The sequence below is a fragment of the Macaca thibetana genome, chromosome 6, assembly GCF_024542745.1.
Source record: "Macaca thibetana thibetana isolate TM-01 chromosome 6, ASM2454274v1, whole genome shotgun sequence".
Classification (NCBI taxonomy): Eukaryota; Metazoa; Chordata; class Mammalia; order Primates; family Cercopithecidae; genus Macaca; species Macaca thibetana.
Window position 1 is genome coordinate 92,519,291 of NC_065583.1, and position 21,828 is coordinate 92,541,118.

Sequence of the window (21,828 nt, forward strand, 5' to 3'; positions counted from 1 at the left end):
CTAGAGATATTCAATTATAACTCAATTAACAAAAACAAAGTAAAGGACTTTTTTTCTTATTTTATTATATTTTATATTTTAAGTTGTAGGGTACATGTGCACAACATGCAGGTATGTTACATATGTATACATGTGCCATGTTGGTGTGCTGTGCCCGTTAACTTGTCATTTACATTAGGTATTTCTCCTAATGTTATCCCTCCCCACTCCCCCACCCCACGACAGGCCCCGGTGTGTGATGTTCCCCACCCTGTGTCCAACTGTTCTCATTGTTCAGTTCCCACCTATGAGTGAGAACACGCAGTGTTTGGTTTTCTTTCCTTGCGATAGTTTGCTCAGAATGATGGTTTCTAGCTTCATCTATGTCCCTACACAGACATGAACTCATACAGTAAAGGACATTTTTTATCCCATACTCTTTTTGCATGTGAAAGAAGAACTGTCTCTATCTTAAAGGTGAACAACCAAAATAAATATATGGACGTGAGTATCAAATATTCCAAATAATAGGCTACAATAACTAAACAAATATTTGGGTTTTTTAATTTAATGATCAAAAACCAGACTGTCATCCTGCCACATGTTCTGATGTGAACGGATATAAAAAGTTCAGCAATTCATACACTTTATAAATTTCATTGTTTAAAATATGATTAACTCCAAAACTTTGATTTCCAACACAAAGAAAATACTTCATTGAATCTTGAATTTACAGGCAACGTTAAAGTGATAAGATTTTATAAGTCTGAGATTCTATTCAGAATAGTAAAAATTAAACTAATGAAACTATGTGAACTACTAGCTCAATAAAATTTTTATTTTAACTTATAAACATGTATTATGCAAAAATTAAAGGTTATTTTTGATTATTTCAATTGGTACACCAAGAAAATGCTGAGTTATTGAGTATTATTCTAGGTTCATAAAACCCCAAAGTGTAAATGCATTTTATATCTTCATAAAAACACCTTACATAAAAGACCAATATGAAGTAACACAAGAAATCAGCACATTTTCTACCTCTTGATAGCAGTGACCAGAAATAGAATTCTTGAAAAAAATTAAATAAAATAAAACCAGCTTCTTAGTTAGCAACTTTAGAGTTTTCCGGTCTGTTATGTGGTTGGACTACTGCTGGAGTGTCTGGGTTGGGTTGACCACCCATCTAGCACTCAATCCACATGCCCAGTTTTGTGGGTGTCTTTCTGCCCTTATATTTTTAAAGTCATGTTTGATTTTTCACTGACCTCCTGTTATGATGACCTTTGAAGCAAAAACATTACTATTCTCCCCCATGAGCTATGCATGATGTTGTAAATGTGATTTAAGTATTGGGCAGAGGGTTTAAAAAAAAAAAATCCATGTAGGAAGCCAAACAAATTTTGGGGAAAATGCAAAAAATTAAACCTCTGAGAATTTCCCAGGAGCCACACACTATTTCCAGAGTTTGAAAAGAATGTGGTAAGAAGTTTTACAAAACGGAGACTATTAAAGATAAGTAACAGAAAGAAAAGGGAAATGTAATTCATTTGTTGAACAAAATAAAAGACAGTGTTTTGAAAAGTACATTTAATAATGCCTAGATGTACTCCAAGTGGTACCACATGGTTTCTTAGGGCAGCTAGGGTTTGGTCTCGCCTTAATGATGACATGTGGAATGTTAAAGTCAGGAAAAGGCTCAGAAACCATGTAGGATTTCTTCGTTGTTGCTGTTGTTATTGTTTGAAACAGTCTCACTGTCGTCCAGGCTGGAGTGCGGTGGTGCAATCTTAGCTCACTGTAACCTCTGCCTCCCCGGTTCAAGCGACTCTCTTGCCTCAGCCTCCTCAGTAGCTGGGATTACAGGTGTGAGCCACCACACCTGGCTAATTTTTCTATTTTTGTAGAGACGGTGTTTCACCTGTTGGCCAGGCTGGTCTCGAACTCCTGACGTCAAGTGATCCACCCACCTCAGCCTCCCAAAGTGCTAGGATTACAGGCATGAGTCACTGTGCCCAGTTAGCCAAGTAGGATTTCTGATCTACTATCACCACATCCAACTTCAACCCAAGTAGTGCTGGGTATTTTACAGGTGGCCTCTGTTCGAACAAAGTGTTTCACAGCTTTAAGAAAAATTTGAAAATCATTAATTCAGTCTGGAATTCAGAAAGGTAAATTCACTTCAAGTAACAATGCAGCAGATTTGAGAGTGGAACCTCTTTCTCCTGACTACTGGTCCAGGTTTTATTTCTCTACCTCAGGGCAACTCAAATGAATTCAGCCTGCAAATATGGAAGATACTGTTACAATGTAGCACAGTTAGGAAATAAGCCTAACTTTTTTCTTAGATACTACACTCTTTTGTCCACTTAGACTTTTAATTGTTTTTATTTAAAACTGAGTCACGTTTCTATTTTTTGTCTGTTTTTTGTTGGTTTGTTTGGTTTTTTACTTTTACTCTTTGGTTGGTGTGTGTGTGTGAGACAAGGTTTCACTCTTTTGCACAGGCTGGAGTGCAAGAGTAAATGCTGCATTTACTCTTTCTTCTTTATGAACAGAACTCGATGTAGCTAAGGGTTGCAGTATAATTAGCTAAAGACTATATTTCCCAGCTTCCCTTACAGGTAGTGAGCCCTAGGACTAAGTTCTACCAATAAATGTAAGCAGAAGCTGTTGAGTGAGACTCATTCCGCTGGCACATGTATTTGCCCTTTCTCTCTCCCTTTTCTTTCTGCCTAAAATGGTCACATTTTGTACAGAACTTCCTTTGTCACAACTGTGGAGCAGAAATGTCGAAGGATACTGAGGCACATCGAAGACAAGGAATAACACACCAGCGCTGGAACTTTAGGCTTTCGTTGGCTGGTTGCTGTTAATCGAATTCCTACTTGGTACACTTTGGGGCAAAGTCATATGATGAAAATGCTTCAATTACTATCATAGTTTAAAAGTAGCATAGTAATGATAGCCTAAATGTGTAAAGTCATTTCAAAGGATATTTATCGTTCACTGGTAGTAACATAAGTTTGAATCTTCTATTCCTGTTTTTAAAAGGATCCCAAACTCTGAATGTGACAGTAGGACCATAGTTCGATGTGTGGGAAAAGGCTTTCCGGGGAAATTCCTCTGAAACCAAATCTTTGTGCAGTAAAACTGATTTTAATCAGAGTACCTAAAGGGAATAGAAGTGTACTATTCTCATGTTTTGATTTACAAAATTATGTCTAGAAATAAACAATGCTATTGTTTTCCTGAAGATAATATCCATATATTAATACAAACAGTGTAAGGGTCTGTTATCTCAGGTTAATTAAATACATAGTGGGAAAGACAAAGAGAAATGGGTTAAAGAGTAAAAATATACAATTAGATAGAAGAAAAAAATTCAGTGCTTGACAGTAGAGTAGAGTGATTATAGTTAAACAAAAATGTCTTGTACTCAGGAGACATACACCCTAAATTCCTTAACTTGATCGCTATGCATTACATACATGTAACAAATTTTCACATATGCCTTATAAATTTGTACGAATATAAAGCATATAATATCAGAGCCCTGAAGAAACCTTGATGATGATGTAGCTCATCCTCTCTTTTTTCTATGGAAAAGACCAAAAAAAAAAAAATTAAAAGAGATTAAGGCTATATTTCTTAACGTTTCACAATTCACTGGGTTCTTTCTTAAATGAAGGAACTTAATAGTGGAAGAAGAAAGTATTTCTTGTACTTACTTAAGAGTTCTCCCTGATTGACTTTTTATCCTGGCATCCCCATCAACTAGCATGCCCTTCCTCCCCCTACTTTTAACTCCTCCTTTCCCTAACCTGGTAACAGCCTTTAAGATCCAGGCACACTTGTGTCTGTCCTTGCTACCCGAGGCTAAGGAAACAGGATCTTATGAGCCCTGGAGTTTGAGGTTACAGTGAATTATGATCTCACCACTGCACTCCAAGCTGGACAGCAGAGTGAGATGCTGTCTCTAAACAAACAAACAAACAAACAAACAAAGACTCAGGCATGATCTCAACCGTAGAACTATAAACTGTCCCTGACTGCCCACCTTACAACACACCCATCCCCTAGCCAGGTAAGGAGCTTTTCCTCTTCACTGTCTGCACACTGTGCCTATACCATCTCACACTCCCTTCAGATCCTAGTGATCTGGGTACATGTTCTCTTTCCCAAAAGAAAAGTGAACACTCCAAGGGCAAGGACCAAACCCGTATCTCCCAGCATGCAGCATGGGATCTGACCACATATGCTTTCCCTAATACTTATTTTTTAGAAAATATATGCTAGTGAACCCTAGGGCAGCGAGGACAGATGCTGAATCAGTGGAATCTTACTCAGCTCTTTGGTGTAGTCTGAAACCCCTGCTCCTATTGACTTCAGCCAAACATAATCTCAGGAGAACTGGCTCCAAAAAGCCATAAAGAGGTTTAGAGGTTTAGTAACACTAGAAAGCTGTAAACAACCCATTTTAATGCATGGTACAATTCAAAGTATATGGTTTTGTCTTTTGGGAGGGTCTAAGAATTCAATTATAAGGATCAAATAAGAGCAGCTAAATAAACAGAACAGGCTCGATAAAATCATTTGTGCAAGTCTCTGGTCGCTCAGGCTTGGTTTCCTAGAACATTGCACAAGGTCCAGGTTTTTAAATTAATAGGTTAATCTAGGTTTAAGAAAGGAATAACAATGGAAAAAGCACTGATGTAAAGTGTAGCAGGAAATCCCACTATTGGAGGAAGCATATTTCCTAGAGCAGAGAGGAGAGAAACTAAAGCATTCCAAATGATATTCTTTAGGTAACATATTAAATTTCTTCTTTACCACATCAACTATAATTTAGTCGTTTTAGTTGAAGATATTTCTAAATGAGAGCTCTCTGGTAATCCGCCCCCCCCCCACGTTTTTAATGAATGCTCTTTTCCCATTCATCATATTTTAAATGATTCTATAAATAATGTTATGTTAAAAAAGTTTTCTCTTCATAGTAGAGTACTAAATGAGGGTCCTATATAAAAGATCCTACAGAGTGAAATATTAGGAAATAACCAAATAATTGATATAGTCATTTTAATTGCTACCTTGTTATCTGTGACCTAGTTTGCTTAACAGTTTTTATGGAGCCTGATTCTCTGATATACTGGAGAACGTTAGATTCAGAATGGATGTAAGAATATTTTGATTTCTCTTTCACTTCTATTCAGTTGATAGTATTTCTGTAAAAACAAATCAGGCTAGTAAAACTCATTTTTAGTATTTTCCTAAACAGCAAGTTTATATTAAATTAGATTTAATAAAGAAGAACAACTTTTTTTCTATAATTATTATTCCCCACAGAGTATATATATCAAGGCAAACAGGAGAGAAAGTAATCTTATATTTTCTTGGAACACTATTGCACACAATCAAATAAAATGAACTTGAAGCCTACTTTTTTTTTTTTTTTGGTCAAACTAAAAACAAGTGTGAGAACTTGTGGAGCCAGCATCAGGTTCCTTAGTTTTCTACTTTGTCTAGCAGATCTTTAATCTTCAAACTCTTCTTGACAACCCTCATCTTTATGAGTCATCTACCTAACCAATGCACAAAAAGGCATGGATTTACGATTACAAATGTTCCCGATGGCATAGACTCCATTCTCAGAACATGTAAAGGTCTAGATGAAAACGCTATAGAGTTGTGAAATAATTGTCATTTGAAGGTATATAGAAAGACTTCTTCATGAGCAACACTAAGAATAATAAATAGATGGCAAAGTAAGACACAGACATATAACAGGGTGTTGTAAGACACATGCATAGGCACACTAACATGCACATACATGACCATGGCATGACTATGGTGTAAGGATTCTCTATAGTCTGCCAGATCAGCCCCCTTACTCGACAGTTACTTCTTAACGACGACAGCTTATTTCTCCAGTGAGGATGAATATAGCCTGAGGTGTGGACTCCTTCCTCAACATTTTGTTTCTTTGTGCCAAAGAGTCCATGTGTGCACCATGCATAAACATGTATGAGATTATAATGATAAAATGAGAAATTGAGCTAAGCCATCACAGAGCTGTACCAAACATCATAGACAAAGGGCATCGTAAGAAACAAGCCATATAAAACTGTGATGTTGTTTGGGGGTAATCCCGAGTAACTCGTTTGTGTATTGTTCACTTTTGTTTCTTTGGCTTGGCTGCTAAGAAACTGAGAGTCATCTTTGCCATTAAATTCACATCCAGCCTCATAGTGTGTTCTTTCTTCTCTGGTCTTCATTTTGGCTAGGTAACATCTTTTTAAAAAATTTAAGTCATTTTTACTTACTTTCTTGTATTTCTTTTGAAAACCATTTTGATACTTTTTGATACAACACTAGAAGGAGAATAAAGAGAGGAAGGCAGGGGTTATGTAACTAAATTATTTATTTATTTAATTTGTTGAACTTCTCTGAACCTCAAATTCATCTAAAATGGACGGATATTAGAACCAACCTCAATGGAGAAAATGTGGCAAGAGATCAGCTAGTCTTTCTTTCTTCCTTCCTGATATTCCCATCAATAAGTAAATTGTGAATGTGCATGTGTGTGTAAATATGTGTGTTATATATGAAACTGTGCATATATATACACATATATTACAAGTAGATTATATGTACATACACATAGACGCACAACCTCTCCCTGCTCCCCACCTACAAATTTCTGGGATCAAAATCTTATTCAAAAAGTCCTCACTCACCAATTTCCAAAGCACTTCAAGGTAAGCAAACACTAATCTATTCTTCACTACAAATGCTGTTTTGTTTTTTGTTAAAATTGTGATCTATGGAAGATATTGGAAATAAGTCTGTGAAACGAGCCATTTTATGAAAGCAGAGTTTCAGTAATCTCTATGCGTTAAATAGGAGGCTAGAAGAAATTCCTCCCTTTGGGTCCCCCTCCCATCTCTGTGATTTACTCTGCCTGTCTGCTGCAACAATCATCGCCACGGTACACAGTGCTCACCACTGACCTATTGCAGACAGTTAATCAAGAGCAGAGAGAGCAGCTTTCACAGTACAAGTAGTTACTTGTTCTCAACTTTTTAAAGTTCATAATTCAGTCTTACTGTCATTTCTTTCCTCTTGCCGGTGCTTTATGAAAGGTAAAGCTGAACAGAAAGAAAACCAGAGTCATTAACTGTTTGAAAGTTTAATGTGCTACCAAACCAGAATTAGATGTGATAATGAAATTTCCACAGTTGAAAGCAGACTTTGCTAACTGATGTATGTAGTGAGAAGGTGGTCACATAACCAATGAAAATAAAAACCGTGCTCATTTTTTATATTTCTCATTCATTTTTTTGTTTAAACTGGCCAAATGCCAAATTAGACTTCAGTTGGGATACTTTAAAAAGCGGATTTAGTAAAATTCCACTTGTTTCGCTTAAGAAATATACAATCAATACTGACAGCAGAGATGTTGATCAAGTCACTTCATATCTAAAGACATTCCAGAACAATGGTTTAGGATTTATGGAATAACTTTGCTAACCTGTATTCAGCCATCTTGACTGGTCGGAAGAGCCATCCAAGTCACCAGAATCCTTTCCACGGAGCCACAGGATGGCTCACCGCACTCATGCAACTCTCCAGCCTGGTATTCAAGGCATGTCTAAATAGGATTCTGACTTATCCTTTCTAACCACTTCAATTTCTGCCTTTTGTGGTCAATATAATCAACATGGGTCATCATTTGTTCCCCAAATACAGCATATTCTTGTCTACCCCTTTGCCATTGCACATGCTTTTCTCTCCTCCTAACATTCTCAGCCATGGGGTCTCTTTGCCTCCCCTTGTCCAGGCATCCCCACCCACTGTGTCCCTCTTCCCAACACTTCCACTCAGGGACCTCTTACCTACCTCCATCTTTTGAAATTATATCCATTTAAAGTTCAGTTAAACTGCCCTTTTTTTAAGAAATTATTCCTTTTTGTCCACCCCAAACTAACCTGATCTCTCTCTTCTCCATCCAGAATCACTTACTTTAACTCTTGTATATCACTTCCATAGTCTTCGGCATACAGTAGGAGTTCATTTGCTCTATGACAAATGAATCAATGACTTATAGGCTATATTGCATTTTAATTTACCCCATAATCTTCTCCTCCTCCTTAGCTTATAACTTCCTTATGGCAAAGATGGGATTAGTGGGAGGAGGTACTTATTAATCTTTACAACCTTTACATTATCTAATAGTTTAATTGTACATAATCAAGAGTTGATAAATATGTCTTGAATTGCATGATTAAACTGGGTCGGCTGGGCTTGGTTAGAAGCACCTTAGGATCGTGCCTGGATTTATCAGAAGCAGTGCTAGTGATGCAAACGGTAATTTTCTTTGCTGATTCATAGCTGAATTTATATGACACTAAGCTTTGGAAGGTACCATTTTTCAAATTAAATATAAAAACAATAACCTTTCTGTGTGGAATGTTTTAAGTTCTCCTGGCTCCTTTCAGGCATGGGGACATCTCTGTAAGGTGTTGACCTAAATTTCTTCTGACCTAATTTCCTTGTTGCAAAAGGAATTCGGTGCAGCCAGCCCCCACTGCGGAAAGGTTTTGTTCTACATCACTGTCACATTTCAATGACAAATGGAATGAACTTTGTTAGTCCTTTTGAGATTCCAGAATAGCTCAGGATATTCCCCTCTAATATCTAAGAGGATGTCAGTGATTTGTCCTGCCGGCTACAGAGTAGAAAAGAGCCTCCCTCTGTCCCATGCATTCCCCCTGAGCAGCCAGGCATACCTCATGGAAGCACCAGACGCTACTTGCAAACATTTTTTGCTGCATGGTAGCTGAAAAGAAGGTTGCTGATGAAATAAAAGAATGAAAGTGGCAAAAATGATGCACTGGGCTCTTGATTCAAGAAAGAGAAATGCTTCTTGGCACTAACAAACTCTACTTTGGTTCTAGTTCTAAGTATTTTGAAATAAAAACAAACCTGTACTCCTATGATCAGAAAAAATAATTTTCCTCCTAATGATACAGATCGACAAGAAAGCTTGTTTTCCCCACTATATTGTGAACATGTGTGTATATTTGTAAGTATGTGTGTTTGAGAAAGAAGGGGCTAATACAAATAATAGGATTTAGTTCAAATAATTCAATAGCTATAAAAGCCATAAGACAATAGACAGGAATATAATAAAAATTCTTTTCTTTCCATTTCCTAAGAAAAGACAAAACAGTCTTCTACAGAGAATAGCTTTGGTGTATTACTTTCTGGAAGAAGAGGGGTTCCCTACTAGATGGCTCCCAGGGCTTCCTCTGTTGCTATTATTAACCAATGACCACCATCTGAATCATGTATTCTACAAGCAGTTTCGATGTGGGACCGACTGCTTTTCAGATTCAGAATTTTAATAATCATTTGAGCAATATGCTGAATGTACCTTAAAATGCTGAAAATTACTGGAATTCTCTCATGTTTGATCATACAAAATGTTACTCCATTATTTCCATTTGGAAGCAAGTCTCTTGGAAGGTCTTAAGGCACCACACCCTGCCAGTTGGTGATGTGGTCAGCAAAGTCGAGAGGAGGTCAAAGAAAGCAGCTGTCCCAGCAATTTAGCCTGAACCTAAATGGTAACATAAAGGAGAGTAAGAGGAGAGAAAAAGCTGACAAAGGAGAGCAAAACAGTCTGTTTCAAAAGCTTAAATAAAGATATAAGATAGGCAGTAGATAATTGAAAAGTTCCTTGTTGAAAAAGTTATTTCTAACAATAAAAAAAGAAGAAAAATAATCTGAAGGGGAAGGGAATTTTAATCATCCCCTCAACCAAATGCTGATCATCTCTTGGGAAACTCCCCCAAACGTCAAAAATCACAAGCCGAGTGAAAGATGCACCAAGATAAATAGGTTATATAAAAAGAAAGCAAGTCAAATTAGAGTCTTTAGCCAGCAAAGAGTCACTAAGCAATTACTAGGGGCAGACACAGTCCGTGTGCTAAGATAAATTATTACCCAATGGGCAAACCCCACTACTAATGTATTATTGCACCAAGATTGTGTTGTCCAATGGCCAGAAGAACTGATTATTTAGAATTGCATTTCTTATAGCCTAGTGCATAGTATTAACCTAAGTGCAGAGAGATGACAGCAGACAGCACAGAGGGGTAAGGGAGGGAGGGAGACAGAGACAAAGAGAGAGAGAGAGAGGGGATGTATATAAATGATAGGACTATAGTATTTGATTGGCTGGCTTGTGAGCAGAGCGGTTGATATATTACCTGGATGAAACAGAATACATTTTCTCTTGAGAGCACTTGCTGGCATCCCTAGATAGATCATCTACTGAAAGACAAAGAAAAAAAATCTTTTGTGAAATCAAAGAAAATTATTATTTCCAGGAAGTTAGTTTTGGTGAAGGAATTTATTGTTATATTTCTGTGAGTTGCACAGTACCACAAGAATTTCTGAATGTGAAGCAAAATTTGAAAAGTTAAATGACGCAGTAAGACATGGTCACAGCAGATGCCATTACAAAATGGCCTAGGACAAGCTGTATATAAAGTAGAGACCTTGCCTGGGTGTTCTGCATCTCTTCCATTATCTTCTCCTTCTGAGTAAGGACTTGGCGTGACCCCTCCACTTTGGTTCATATATGATGCAGTAAAGCTTTTAACAACCAAGTAAATTGGTGACCTGAAAATGCATGTCAACACATATGTAAGCCCTCCGGTGAACTTTAAAGTCACTGCCTCTCATGCGGACTAGCTTTCCATGGTTGTGTAGTAGAAGATCTATTCCAGGAGCAAAGGAGACCCAGCTGTTGTGGTCTATTTACTTAGCACGGTGTCCTGGCACCAAGACTCTCAGATCCTGCTGCAATACACACTTGCTGTTGTGGAAGGATCTTCCCTCTGTCAGACACATGGAAAGGAGAACAACTTCTAAAACCCATTTTTACATTACCAAGAACAAAGATGACAATGTAAAGCAAAAGCCAGGTCAAATTTACCTACTCATAAAATTGGCTGAGCCTGCCTCTGTTCAGGGGAAAGCCTTGCTGAATCTCCACTTTCAGAAGCTGCACTTGATTGAACAATTAGACTGAAAAACCCATCGTCCCACAAGGATTTGTGAAGTGTTGAGCGTCTAGTATATGGGTGTTCTGAATAAAAGGATTTTGCCAGGAGTTTTGAGATCAGAGATCCATGATTAATTTTGACTACTTGGATCAGTAAAGATTGTTTTCCTTTGAAACAGAGCACCTATAAAATTATGTAATTTGAGGTATAGGAAAATCATTGCCGAATGAGCAGAGTACTTTGCTGCCCACAGAATCCATTTGGTAATAATTTCAGCATGAAAAGTAAGACCATTATTTTGATAGAACAAACACATTTAAAAGTCATGAAAGATTATATCAGTTAAAATTATTTGCATAAAATACGTTTCAGCACAAACTCACTCAGGTGTAGTACTATTCACACCAGAAATGCAATTCAGTGTGAGCTGTTTCCTAAAGGAAAAGTACATGTGAGAATTTAGATTATTTTGTCTAGCACAGCTGCTGCTTGTACTGCAAAAGCAGAGATGCAGCTGATGACAAGGTAGAATGGAACTTGACACCTCCACTGGCATCCAGCCAAGAATACAGAATGTTTTAGCCAGTCTATGGCATGTGATCCATTTCTTAATTGTTGATAACATATAATTAGGACAATCTAAGCCTAGTTTAATGAATGCAATAAGTTAAACTGCAGTGCTTGACTATACTTGGATAGACTTTGTTAGTCTTGGAGCACGGAACTGCAGAGTAACATTTTATAAACAGTACAAAATGGAATCTTCCCTTTACAAACTATCAGCCTAGAATTATGGCCGACATCCTAACCCACAGTATAAATTCTGTGCACTGTATAAATGTCAACTGATATTCATGGCCAATGTGCCCAAAATAAATTTTCCCCTTGAAGATTTTAAAGGTAAGATTTATGTGAAGAAATTGGGCACATATTTAAAAATGACAGACTACACGTTCTGCTAATCAGTTATCAACCTGATTTATTTTGACAGACTTCTTTTTAAGATGATCAGAGCTCAGTCTAGTGTACTACATGGTTTTTTTAAAATGCAATGATTTTCTTGAAAATAATGAATTATTAACTTTTTATTAAAATAGATTCATTGCATTCATCTCTCCACACCCATATTACTTACCTGTTGGTTTTGTAAAAATATTGTCATTGTAGAGCATGAAAAGACCTTTACCAAGGCCATAAATAAATTCAGCTGAATTTTTCATATCTCTGGTAAGAGATTTATTTTTTCCAAAGTTAAGAAAAATCCTACCTAGGTATAAAAATAATACAAGAAATAAAAAAGTTTTGAGAAAAGACATTTTAGATTTTTGACTGAAAAAATAATTTTTAAGGGAAGCTCTATTTATCCACAGCAAGCATGCTTTCTCTGATTTTCTTTCTTTTTTTTTTTTTGTCTTTAAATTTGTTCTAATGTTATCAGAATTGATTTTTAGTCTCAGTCATCCCAAAGGAACTGTCTTGAGTGAAGCTCTTATCGGGGAACTGTAATGAAGAACCAGCTCGCAAAGCTGTTACTATGGTGCTCACATATCTGAAGAAATTTTTAGTGGAAATAAAATTCCAAAGCACTAAATTTAGAGGTATTTCGTTTCCTAGTAAGAGGTATAAAAATAGTACTACTAGATACAATTTAAATTCCAAGGGGGAGATATTTATTTCTGTACGATACTCAACCATGTACATTCTAGAAAGCCAGTTTCTTTCCACAAGCCTTGAGACAAATTAAAAATCATGTTAACTAATTCCCTCTTAGCCCCCCATCCCACCAGAGAATAATAGTTTTAAAGAAGGAGTTCTTTTCCATTGTCACATTTTGATTTTTCTGTTGCTTTTAAGAAGAAACTTTACAAAGTAAAGCATAACTATCTGAAAAACGTAAGCTTCTTCATATATTTAAGAAAAAAATATTGACAATGATGCATAATTATAGTTTTAGATACTAAATTGTATATTATCTCCAGAGGGCAAAGGAGAGTTAAAGAACATCCTTGGTGTCTTGGTATAGTTACTAGAAAGATCAGGTTTAAGCCATATTTTACATTAAAAGCAATAATTACTATGGTGTGCCTAAGTCAGCAAAATTCTCTTTTCCAAAAATGAAAATTTCCAGAAATCATGAAAAAGTATAGCCCTGAAATTAAAATATTTCTGAGTATCATATCATATGTAAATATAATTTTAATAAGCCTCTGCCCACTATTCAAATATATACCGAATTCCCCAAGTCAAATTACACTTCAGAAGTGTTGCCGAAATTACTACTTGAAGAAGAAATTTTAAAATCATCTTAAAAATTTCATTTTTGCCATTAAGCCACCAGAAACAACAGAAAAAAATCCTGTAATAATATTACGTGGATGAGAATATTATATTACATCTGCACTTCTAGGTTCATACGAAAGAAGGGAGGAACTGGCATCTCTCAAGAAACGAAACTAAAGAAGTTACAGATGTATACTTTTGTATGAGTGATAAATACTCATAATGATTGAAGGGGGAAATAAAGAGTATAGCTATAAGCATTCCATCCATTATGTATAATTTTTATTGATATAAATATATATTTGAATTTTAAGACTTTTAAACAGTAAGATTTGGCAAGTGCAGTAAAGAACAAGCTTCTCTGTTTATGCTGTTCCATGCATACAGGAGAGAAGAGTTCAGGTTATAATTGGCTTTGGTTTTATCTGTTCTTACAAAGTCAAACTGTCCTTAAATGAAATTATTCGCAAAAGCAATCCACAGCGCCATCCTCTACATTAAAATGCAAACCTCATGTTAACATGAATAAATGTGCCCATAATTTCGGAGAATATTTTAGGAGTTGTGGCCATTATATGTGTTTTATTTTTAATGTAAACTTGGAATTTGGGAGAAATGTTACCTTGTAATTAGAACAGAATACCAAGACTAAGATATATAATGCAATGCAACAGTGGGTAATTCACTATTCTTTTACAAATATTTAATTCAATACTTCTGATTTTCCGTCTGCACCACGAAGGAAATATTTCTTCAAGTAAAGTAAATGAAGAACCTTCATTAAAGAATTCACATGATTTTCTAGGTATACTTTTTATGTTACTGTAACTTAATTTTCACCTCTATCTGACCAGGCCTACTACAGATGGTGAAATAGAATGAGAAAAAATAAAGTAAAACAGAAGTGAATTTATTTTGCTATCACATAAAACAAAACTACACTGTAGCACTCAAAAAATAAAAATTATTGAAGCTTTTTCTTCTGACAAAACACTTAGAAAACAATCTCTAAAACTGTCAGTTTAAAAACTCCTCAGGAACATTACACTGTAAAAGTCACCTTTTTGTTAATTCGTTGTTGATAAAAGAAGTGTTTGCCTGTTTTTTGTCACTATGGCTGTAATTATTTTCTTTTTTATAGGCTGTATACTAAATATAATCTACTAAATTCTTATCAACCTTTTGCTTACAATAAAACCAGCTCTCCACCGCTTCTACTTGCTAGACAAAATTGATTAGAAAGTGATTCTCATGTTAACTTTACCAGAAGCTAGAAAGTGCAAACTGCACATTCAGCTACATAGATATCTGGACTTTTAACTGTGTTTATGTAACTGTACCAGAAACAGTATTGTGCAAATAATGACAATATATTTCATGACATTCCCTAAATCACATTTCTTTTTGGTCTCATCTTCAAGGCCAAGCCAGAAAACTTACTCCTTTAGGTCAGGAAAGAATAAGAATTTAGCTTGAAAGCAAGGCTTTGGGGAGAGTGAATGGATTTGCTAAATACTTTTAGTATCTACTTAACATTTCAAAACTAAGCCTAAAGGACTCAATCAGAACTCTCATTATAAAGAGAGGATGCCATCCACCTATGAACTCTCTAGGTCACGAGGCTTGTTGCTCTATGTACAAGGGCTCAGTATAAAGTTAAAGGAGAGCTAAGCCCATCCCTTCTGTTTCTGGAGGCTGAGAATGGTAGAAGGTGGAAAGCAATCTGAGACTGCATTTCAATTTCCCTTTCTGGCTTTCTTTTTTCTTAGTAGTTGTGTGCTGGGAAGCTCAAGGGAAAAGCAATCCCAAATTCCATACCTGACTCTAGAATGCAACCTTCTGCAGCTGTCCTTGCTAAGAACTCATCTATTAACCTTGAGGAATGGCTTTCTAGACTCCTCTGAGTTTCAGTGTGGCCTGGATAGAGACTAGGAATTTCTACAAAACCCCACATCTAAGCCCCAAGAGAATTGACAAAGCAGCTGAGTTGAGAGCTGGCAGGCAAGGTGCTTCCATGGCAGAGGCTCAGTTTGAGCTTTCCACCAAGGAGCCATTTGAGAATAAAGCAGAGACAGCGTTCTGTAGCAGCAACCAAAGCCAAGGGGAGGGGGAGTTGACCAAGTTAACACAAATGGTGCCTAGATCAGCTATGAGTGCCAGCAAGGCAATAGACAAGGACAGCACCCCGAAAACCAGAGGATCAATAGGTCTCTGCACCAACGAATACCAGCTCTTCCCTACCACTCCCAGACTGTGAAAGCACCCAGACACTTGAAGGGGTGCCTGGAAGTGGACAGAAGGCTGAAAAATCTGGGAGACTAGGCACGTTTTCCAAAAGAGACAGCATTACCTAAAGGGATGGTTTTAATTATTGGATTGGACTGAATTTTAAAATGCATAGGACTCTATATTTATAAGAGAACCAGAATAGTTATAGACAAAATAATGGAGCTATTTTCCAGGCACATCCAAGTTGCTATATGAGTGAAGTTAATGTTACATAATCAACACAAAGAAGAAACTTTCTGCAGTAAAAATAATTCCTTCTCCAAACACAGATTCTTATACACATGCAAGATTACAACATGATATCTGATGAGGAAAGAGGAGTAATTGTTTTTTACCTGAATCATCCATACTGGGTGACTTCATAAGTGAGTCAAATAGCTGCTTGGGTTTCCTTTTGGAGTTTGTCATGTCTGTATAAGTCAGGATTACCAGTTCAAAAAACAACAACAACAAAATCCCTGCTCTTTTAAAATTTACTCATCTGCAAAGAGGAATTCTAATTATCTCAAATGGTTATCTGGGGAATTAAATAAGACTATTCATGTAAAGTTAAGGGCTTTCCATCAATTGGCTAGCACCATCTCTGTCCTGGTCCACCCCATCTTCATACCTTTTCTGAGATCAGTGAGGTCTGAATGTTCAGGATCACTGATATTCCACTTTCCATCACCATCATTTCCAGTCTCTGATCACTGAGTTTCCAAGTCTTCTTTGTTGTTCACCTGAAAAAGTTCTTAAGCTTATCCCCTGATCTCCTTTCTCATTGTCATGACCTTCAGTCCAAATCTTATTTCTTCTCTCTTTGGCACCTGTAAGTACCTTCTCACCAACCATCTGTCTCGAATCGATTCCTTCTTGTCTGCAAGCCACTGCTCGGCCCAGAGTTTGTCATTCCTTCTCCAAGACCCTCTCTACTCTTTCCTTTCTCCTGTATTTTTTTTCTACCTTCATATCTTTCTTTTTCCTTTTTGTAATTTCCATAAAGAATATGAAGCTACTCAAAATGTTGAAATACATAGATAGCATGAATCAGTTGAAAGTAAATGAGAACAAAGATGAATTTAAAAAGCAAAGAGATAGCTATTAGAAGAATCTAAAATAGACCTTTCTCCAGCTAAGGTCTGAATTCAACTCTGAGTTTTAAGGCAGTTCAAATGGAAAGGCGGGTATTGTTTTTCATGGTCATTAAGTCAAAATTGTAAAACAATTAACTTTACACTTAACATCTGTGTTTCAAAAATTTGAAATTAGTTATGGAATAAAAAGTTTTTCTTAGGATGTGCTGAGAATTCTAATTATTTTTTAAAGTTCATGTATTAGTAATACTATAACATCTATAAATAAAAATACTTCACAAATAATTTTCTTAATATGATATTTAAGAAAATTAATGACTGATACACTGTAAAACCTATAAATGTAGATCTGGAAGTAACTCCTAATGAAGACCAATCTCCTGATTTCGTTTGCAAAAGCAATAATAATAATGCTTGGCTTTTGGAGAACGCAGAAGTTACTAGTGTGGTTTTGCAAATATCTCATTTGATCTTAACCAGAAAACTAGGTTTCTGAAAAGGTAAATTAATTGACCGGGATTACACATCTGGTAAAGAGTAAGGTCAGAGCTTGAACACAGCTTCACTCAACTATTTTCACAGCCCAATTGGCGTCAATTGATTGATTAATTGAGAGTGATTAACTGCAAGCAGCTGAAGCCTGTGTCACTGGAGGTGTATTTTCTTTTTCTTTCTTTCTTTTTTTTTTTTTTGAGACAGAGTCTCACACTGTCACCTGGGCTGGAATGCAAACTGGAGGTATATTCTTCATTGCAATCTCATTCAGGCCCAATTTGATATGTTATAGTGTCCTCATTCCCTTTTATCTACTTTACCCAAAGAGATAGTAGAAGTGATAAATGCTGAAGGAGAAGAGTGACTCATTGCATGTGCATGTGCTTCAAAATTGGGCAGGTAAGACTTAAGCATATATTTCCAAGCCAGGTATGATGGCTCACATCTGTAATCCCAGCACTTTGTGGGGAGTGAGGCGGGTGGATTGCTTGAGGCTAGGACTTTGAGACCAGCCTGAGCAACATGACGAAACCGAGTCTGTAATAAAAATACAAAAATATGCCAGGTATGGTGCCACGTGTAATCACAGCTACTAGGGAGGCGGAGGCAAGAGAATCCTTTGAACTCAGGAGATGCAGGTTGCAGCGAGCCAAGATGGTGTCACTGCACTCCATCCTGGGCAACACAGCAAGACTCTGTCTCAAAAAAAAAATGTGTGTGTGTGTGTGTATATATATATACACACATAAATATGTATATATTATATATAATATTTTAAATATTGTATTTAATACATTATATAGTATATATATTTCGAATAATATATATATTTCCAGAGGGCTCTGAGAAGGAAGGTCCCTTAGTAGTTACCATACCATGTGTCTATAGGATACGAACAAAAAGCAAAGGGTAATCCTTGTGTCAGCTGCTGGAATTCATCTCGCGACTGTGAAGGAGGCCCTGGAAGTCAGAGTGAAGAGACAAAAAACAATCATGCTTTCTTGACACAACAGAGCCACCTACACCACACCACCTTCCAGTTACAAGGCCCCTACATGCCCATTAAGTCTGTGGGAATTGGGTTCTCTGCTACTTGAAACAAGAAATATATGAACCAATATATGAGAGAAGAGTGGAGGTAAAAAGGAGTGTAGTTTACATTTTCTTAAATATTTCAGACCTATGTGTAAGGTCATGAACAAGATATTGGCATTTATTAACATTTGAATGTGTATGAGAACCTTTTGGATGACACAAGTTTGACTTACAAGATGTGAACACTGAAGTTTAAATGGTGCGTCAGGGAAATGGCAGGTGCTTTACAAGAGCTGAAGGAGGAAACAGAACAGTCCCCCTCATTCTACACAACGCAGTATGCCAGTGGCTATCCTCTCTGGTTTATAGGTGACAGAAAGAGAAACTATTGAGGAAAAATTACACTAGAAGGGCATGAATAAGTGGAACATTCTCTGAATCGGTCTCCTCTACTCACGAGGGAAAGGGGAAGTTTTCCACCCACACACTGGGCATTCTGTTTCTGCTTTGTAGACTGTGCCCTATCCCTCTCCACACTGGAAGGCAATGGGGGAAAAGACTTCACCGAAGCACAAGACAGAATGACCCAGAGTGCAGTTCTGGAAGACAGCCAGTTCCCTAGCATTGATGTGGTCCCACTTAATTCCTCTGGGGTAGACACATGTACATGTTTAGTGACAGCAAGCTATTGCAGCAGCTGGCATACAAGGAACTGAAGTGGAGTCACTGCAAGTAGGATGGACAGAAGAAATGCTCTAGAAAATGCTCAAGTGTAATTTCAAGCAACGTTGCATTGTTTTGGAATACAGGAAACCACAGGAGTAAACAGGCCAAGCTGGCATGCAACAGACACAAATAAAGCAGGACTCTTTTTTCTTTTTTTTTTCCAGAGGAGCCAGATCAAAGCTCCGGAGTAGTTGGCAGTACTCTACAAAGTATTGATTCATTCTGTTAACAGCTGTTTATTGCATACCTACTATATATGTTGCACAGTCTCCAATACCAGAGTATGACAATGAGGAAGGCACAATGACTTCCTTTGATGTACAGAAACCTGAAGCCACCAAGCTAAGATGTGCTCTCTCTCTCTCTATATATATATATATATATAATTTCACTTTTTCCATAACATTTTATTTTCAATTTGAAGCTCCCATTCACATTGTAACAGAAATAAGGTCTCCTTCTATCCCCCTTTCTCCTGGATTGTCTCTAATTTCCAAGGAGCTTAAAAAGAGCCAGGGATTATGAAGGGAAGGTGAGAATGAGCAGTCCAGTCTTCACGTCATCATCTGTCCTCACTGCTCTACGGGGAAGCTGCCATCCCTTCTGCACTGGTCTAGGTCCATCTTCCTCAGCGGAGAAGCAAGACTTCCCCAGGTCCTGCTCCATCTTAGAGACTGTTCCCTTACTCCCTGAAAGTTCTCTGCTTCTTTACTATTCCAGGCATTGTCTGGGTCTTTTTGCAGATACCCAAAAGCATCTAAGCCCTCTTCTTTCTTTCTCAACTCTCTTCTTCGGAAGGCACAACAGAAATTGACCCGTTATGCCTTCAAATCTGTTTTCTAATTTTGAACTTTAACTTTGAGTTACAAAACAAAGACATCGATTCCTTTATTGTCTTTTGTTTTCCTTTGCTGTCCCTCTCTAAGTTATTCTGGTTTCCCGAATGCAGAGGCGGGGCAGAGGTTATAAGAATATTAGGAAGACAGCAGCTTTGGTTCATATCTCAAAAAACTTATTCCAATACAATGGGGTTCTGTTCCCCTTTGGGAAGATGGAAAAATTTTCCTTGGTGAGATAACATATAAGTGGGTCTTGGAAATGGATAGATGTTCACCAAAAGAAGAAAGTAAAAGAGAATCAAAGGTCTGATAAATACCTTACTTGTAAACAAAGTTAACCCAACACTCATTTTAAATCACAAAATAGTATCAGATTTAAGAACAACAGACAGATCTCATAGAAAATGAGGTTTAAATATCATTAACTGAATAAAGTGTCTACCCTGAGTAGAAAAATGAACCATTGGCCACTATATTTTATGTGGTTAAATGTCCATTTAAAGTTAACATCCCATCATTCACTTCAAAAAACAGAAAAGCCTTATTTAAGGAAAATGTAACCTAAAGTAAGGCCCCAAAGCAGAGGTCAGATACAAAATTAAGAATATTTTTCCCTTTCTTTCTGTGGCAAAAGTGTATTTGACTAACGACTTCCATTAAAATAATGGAGTAAAGTAACATTTCTTTGTGTATGAAAAGAAATCTTTTACAACATTGACACTTTTGGATGAGAGGTTTTTAGATCCATGATGCATAACTAATTTCACCAACTATATTGGCAAAGAAATGTGGAAACACAATAGGCAAAAGCAATCTCTTAAAATCACCCATCAATGTTCAGTTTCCTACCAGCAGTAATACGAATGTTATCAATACATGTGTAACCTCCCTTTACTACAGTGAGAGTTGTGTGGGTGTCCATGCATGGGAGAAAAGAATCCCAAGAACATACATCACTCTTCCCAATTTACATTTTCAGTATCCTGAATTTAAGCATGCTCAATGAATCTGACAGGGAGTGCTACTGAAGTCTCAACTCCAAATAAATAGTTTAAAATAAAAAGTTGTATAAATATTAGTCTGTGCCAATGGTGCGGTTTGAGAGGGAGTGCTATAAACACAAAGTAAATTAAATGGGATCTACTTTTGTGGGGTAAAAGGCTACTTAGACTGGTTATTATAGAGAAAATGTTGTTGTGTGGTGCGACAGCACGTACCCATGTGGCTAACCTACAACTGGTAGAAGAAACAAATCCCACCCATACCTAGGAGCGGTGCCACAGCCAGACCACAATTCCTATGAGGGATGAACTTAATTTGCTGAAAATGAAGGCCAGGCTCTGTTGCAGCTCATTAGCTGGTTACAGACACACTGAGAGAGAAGAAAGTGGAATTTAGTCGATGTTCCAACTTCTACATGTGCTGTGAATAAAACAGACTATTGTTTTTTTGATAAAGAAGTATTGTTTTGAATGTGCAGATTGGCTAAGGAAAGCCAGCAGAATTTTTTGGCCAAATATAGTCTCTTGCTCACTCCTAAAAATCCTAGCTTTCAAATTAGGAGCTGAAGTCATTGAAAAAAAAAAAAAAAAAAAAAAAAAAAGTTTACATTCCTGCAGCCTGCTGCAGCAAAGCCAAACAAATGTTTGGCTTAAAGCTCACTTACATCTCTTTCATGAGCCTTTTTTTTAAACATGGAAGTCTGAAAAATACCATTTCTTTTATCGAGTCATTTAATGCCAAGTGGGGAGTGTGTGTGTGTGTGTGTGTGTGTGTGTGTGTGTGTGTGTTTATGTGAGGACACGCACACTCAGCAACAGTACTATAGGGTCAGTGTAGTGGTTTTAAAGCATGTGGGTCATATTTGAATTTAAAGAAACCATGGTTTTACAGCTTCTGGCATAATTTAGGTCACAGTCACAAACTGTGATTTTTTTTTAAGCATCATTAACCACTGAATGGACAAGGAATGTGTTATTTTCAAGGAGTTTCTTTGGTGCCAGTTCAGGCAATAAAAACCTAAGGACGGGTCAA

General features: G+C 36.9%; 1 long non-coding RNA gene across 5 annotated transcripts in view; it reads right to left on the reverse strand.

Moving 5' to 3' along the window:
• Window positions 1–202: 202 nt before the first annotated feature.
• The window catches only part of LOC126957495 (uncharacterized), a 75,707-nt gene continuing 54,081 nt past the window's right edge, over window positions 203–21,828 (reverse strand). The window contains exons 3-8 of one of the 5 annotated variants that reach the window (XR_007726792.1): window positions 15,959–16,345; window positions 12,190–12,321; window positions 10,545–10,886; window positions 10,254–10,314; window positions 9,416–9,601; window positions 203–7,127 (exon numbers count right to left, since the gene is read on the reverse strand). This is a non-coding gene — a long non-coding RNA (uncharacterized LOC126957495). Of the gene's footprint in view, window positions 9,602–10,253; window positions 10,315–10,544; window positions 10,887–12,189; window positions 12,322–15,958; window positions 16,346–21,828 lie in introns of all 5 variants that reach the window. The other 4 variants (XR_007726789.1, XR_007726791.1, XR_007726788.1 and 1 more) reach the window with 4 other exon arrangements.